This window comes from Nannospalax galili, unplaced genomic scaffold (assembly GCF_000622305.1).
Source record: "Nannospalax galili isolate Female #2095 unplaced genomic scaffold, S.galili_v1.0 scaffold649, whole genome shotgun sequence".
Lineage (NCBI taxonomy): Eukaryota > Metazoa > Chordata > Mammalia > Rodentia > Spalacidae > Nannospalax > Nannospalax galili.
The window spans coordinates 639709-644328 of record NW_008359093.1 but is presented as its reverse complement, the minus strand read 5'-3'; the positions used below and the strand labels follow the sequence as shown (position 1 = coordinate 644328).

The 4620-nt window shown below is 40.8% G+C and overlaps 1 pseudogene; it reads right to left on the bottom strand.

The window, feature by feature from the left end:
* Positions 1–778: 778 nt before the first annotated feature.
* On the bottom strand, positions 779–2525 carry LOC103725457 (annotated as a pseudogene).
* Positions 2526–4620: the final 2095 nt, after the last annotated feature.

Below are 4620 nucleotides of genomic sequence, written 5' to 3'. Positions count from 1 at the left end.
CCTGATCTACATAGTGAGTTCCAGGAGAGCTAGGGCTACAGGGAGACCCTGTCTCAAAAAGACCAAAAAAAAAAAAAAAAGAGGGAGGGTTATTGAATGTGTGATGCCCCAATATCAGAGTTTTTAGAAACATACAACAGCATCCCTTAACACAATGATATGTGTTACAGGTTGTAAGAGGGCTGTGAACACTGTGTCTGCCTAGTTTATATCATCCGTGAATTGCCAAGTACACCCTTGTTCACTTGCCGCAATCCAAGACTCTGTCCAGCAGAATCCAAGAAGAAGGACACAGACACCAAGGCAGGGTTCAGGCTTCTTCCTCTTTATTACGCACTTCAGCTCTTTATATAGCGTTCTCAACAGCCCTCCCTCCAGCCAGGACCAATCAGGGCGCTCACACACGCAGCAGGCAGGCAGAGTGGCAGCCCATTGGGCTATGCTGCAGGGTCATGCCCGATGACGTCTCTAATCAGGCAGACAGCACATGATCGAGCTCATAGCCCTTGCGGGAGTTGAAGTAAACAAGTGAGGGTCACGACACTTGGCAACCAGCCAAGGTGCCTCAGGTAGGAAGCTTGGAGTCACGAGACTTGGCAGCCAGCCAAGAGTTGGAGTCACGAGGCTTGGCAGCCAGCCAAGGCACCATTTTTGGCTGACTCTGCCTGCTTGCTTCCCACAGTTCACAGTAGTGTCTTAGCCTACACAATGGATAATGTAATATACCAATATACAAGAAAAGACAACCCACTAGGCATTGTGACAGATTTGGAGAAAATTATTTCTTTATACAACAGGGTAAAAACAGCCTGGAAGCAGACTTCTTAGGACTGATGAGACCAAGGGGGCAAAGTGTAGGAAAACATATTTCTAGAAATGTAAAAATATTTACTGCCCTCAGCATTGGACTATTAGAGTACATCATGTAGACAGAATGGAAGAGATTGAGTAGGAGGTGACAAATGTGCACACCAGAATGAGGATGTTTTGTGTGGCTCTGGCCTCAGGAGACACTTTGGGGGACTTCTGGGCAGTGAATATACTTGCATCTTGTGTCTGTAGAGGATGCTCATCATGTAGATACTAGAGCAGATCATGAGACCCAAACAAAGAGAAGCAGATTGTCCTGAATGGGAGCAGTCACTTGATAGTAACTGTCCTGAATGTGTCTCAAGCCACTGGCTTGAGTGTGACATCCAAAATGTGTCACTGCTTCTCGGGAGAGCTTAGGACAGGCGCAACGGACAGAAGAGATTCTCACACATGACTGTTTGATTGTATTATGCGTTTACTAGGTCAAAGCATAACAAACACACATCAATACAAACACTCAAAGGGAAACCCGGTCCTCTAGCAGTTAAGAGTCCCAAAGTCTCTTGGAGTATCTTCCAGAGGTTAAGTCTTCATGCACTCCGTGTGGAGAGGTTCTCTCGTCTGCCGTGATCGGTGCACTCTCCCGGCTGAGGAGCTGTCTCTTGCAAGTTCTGATCACGTCTGGTCGTGGCAGGCTCCTGTCAGTCTCTGGCTCTCAGGATGAGGTCCTCGATCGGGTCTCAGGCGAGGCTCCGGTCTGGTCTCGGGCAGAGCTTCAGGTAGCGGTCTCAGGATTTGGGCAATGTGCCGGGATGAGGCCCACGGATTCAGAGTCTCGTGTGGCCAAGCATCAAAAGAATCTTTTTAGCTACCAGATTTTATATATTTCTTTTCTGGCTGAAGTCCTTCTGACTTACGTCAGTAACTTCAGTGTTTTCTTGAGATATGGCTCACACCCTGTGGTCACTTATCACCAACACACAGACACTCATAGGTCATAGGTTTTGTTTGGTTGCTGGGTTACAACTTAGCTTCTTATCTACTTATCTATTTCACACAGTGTCACAGCAATGTTCAGTTTGGTTTCAGAGTTTACAGAGTTAATATTCATCTTTAATTTCTGATTTCTAAATTCCTAATAAATTCCTAATACATTCAGTACACAGATACCACAGAATTGCAATGGTGCCAGAGGTAAACCATGAACAGCCCCCATTATTCATTGTGGTAGTGATATTTTTGTTGAAAGGAGGGCCTGTCACTCTTATTAGAGTCAAAATGTTTAGAAGTAGGTGCATGAGCCAGGTGAGGAAGCAGGAGGGACCGATGTACTTGGTGGCTCTGTGTTTAAGCTTCACCCACCTGGAGTTGCTGAGGCTAGTTGTTATTGCTTAGAAGCAACTCAGGAGGCATGTGGTATACAAAGAAATTCCCCTGGCTCTTTGGTAAATGTATATTATCAATTCACATCCAATGTCATCCAGGAAATATTTCAACCCAAATTCAGAAATTGTCTACGGAATTCTTGAAATCACAGACGAGCAGTTGATCAAAGTCAAGTGCTCTATAGTTGGATCTTTGGATATTAAATGCTTTCTGGTGAACACCAACAAGCCATAATGTAATACTATTGCTGAATTGCCCAGGATTCCCACTGTAGTCTGGAAGAAGAGGAAAATTCCCGTTGCCAGGTTGTCAAGAATCATTCTCATTCCTGTTTAAAAAGTGAATAAGTTTATTAAGGTCAATATAAATAGGAACACAATTATAACGTGTATTATCATTATGAAGGTAATCAAATAGTCATCACTTAATTGTATGTCTATAGTGCTCCTACTGAAGAATAATATCTAAAAGTTTGCCTTTTATACAGATAGATACTATATTATTTGATTTAATATGCTATTTCAATGGAACACGTTATACACATTTTAAAAAGTTTAATTGTTTCAAGGCTTTTTACTGAGCACAATTGGAAAACACACTGAGCTATGTCTCTAACCCTCAATGAAGCTTAACAACTAAGGCATGAAGTTTAAACTTCCTGTCCATTAATACAAATGGTTCTAGCATATATTTACAATGCATTTCATAGTCTCGTTTTTATTTAAAAGGGGAGTATTGTTGTAGCCTCATGTGTCTTAAGAATAAGTGTTTTCTGAACACAACAGGGTAGTTGTACATGTGAGCTCACGGCTGTTGAGTCAGCAAGCACAAGACCTGCACAAGCTTAAAGCCATGGACACTGGAAGTGGGAACCATGTCCCACCCCTAACTGAAGAGCTTTTGGCAATTGACAGCTGTTGACAGAGAAAGTCAGTTTCTTTAAGAATGTGACCCCTGGTAGGTCCACCAAGCTTCAGTGGATGGCCACACACCCAAGAGTATATGGGAACCAGAAACTGGAGTCCACAGATTTAAAAAAGAAAAGAAGACACGAAGTTGAGTGAGTATGGAAGGGAGGGTGGGGGAAGGAGGGAGAATTTGATCAAAATACATTGTATCATTGAAATTCTCAAAGAACTGGTAAAATAAATAAATATAAAGAAAAAGAATAAACTACAAATATCAATTTGTGATAAAAGAACTGATCAAATTGCTTCTTTAATGACACTATAAAATATTTTGATAGGATGCAAGACTTGTTCCACATCATAAGGAGGGCATTCATGCCCATTAAAATCAAGAAAAAAATACAACAGCTATCAAAACTACAAACTGTATACTTATGCTACCTTGAAATCAATATAAACAAAAACGAGTAAGACTAAATGTTTGTAACTAAGACGTTATCACTGATTTTTAAATCTGGTTATGAAGTTCATCTATTAAGTTCAATTATGTAAGAGTCATAATTATTAAACAAATTTAATATTCTTCCCAGATATGAACAAGAGGTTTAAAATGTCCTGTTGTAATTTCTACATACCTATTTAAAGGGAATCTTTTAATTATGAGGAAGATAATAAAGACTTGTGCTCGCTGAAAGAGACACAATGACACAAAGAGATTTAACAAAGGAAGAGCGACCCATATTACTGGATGTGAAAGCTCATTGATGTCAATAATTTATTGAATTCTCACTTTCTTTTCTTTCTTGTTTTCTTTCTTCCTTCATTTCTTTCTTCTTTTGTTTTTTTGTCTGAGACAGGGTCTCCCTGTAGCCCAGCTGGCCTGGAACTCACTATGTAGACCAGGCTGGCCTTGAATTCACAGAGACCCATCTGCCTTTGCCTCCAAGTGCTGGAATTAGAGGTGTGTACCACCACCCGCAGCTCCAATCATTTAATGGTTCACAAAGAATTCTTTTTAATTTAATTTAATTTAATTTATTTATTTTTATGTGTATGTGTGTATTGCCTGCATGTAGGTAAGTGCACCCATGTGGTACAATGCCCATGGAGGTCAGAAGAGGCTGTCAGATCCCCTGTAACTGGAGTTGCGGACAGTTGTTAGCTGACATGTGGGTGCTGGGATTTGAACCCAGGTCTTCTGCAAGAACAACCAGTGTTCTTAACCGCTGAGCCATCTCTCCAGCCCCAGAATTTTTAAATTATGCTATCATTTCTGAAAGTCATATGAGTTGATGATCAAAATTTATCAAGAGAAACTGCAGAAAATATATAAAAATCATATGATAAAGGGTTCAATATTCAGAATATAAAAAATATTCAGCACTAAAACAAAAAATATGAGAACTGAATACATTGCTAGTCAGAAATTCACCCCAACCCTCCCCCCATTTTTGTTTTTCTCTTCCTCCTCCTGGGCATCTGGGGAGGGAATGCTCAAGGTGTTTCAACCATA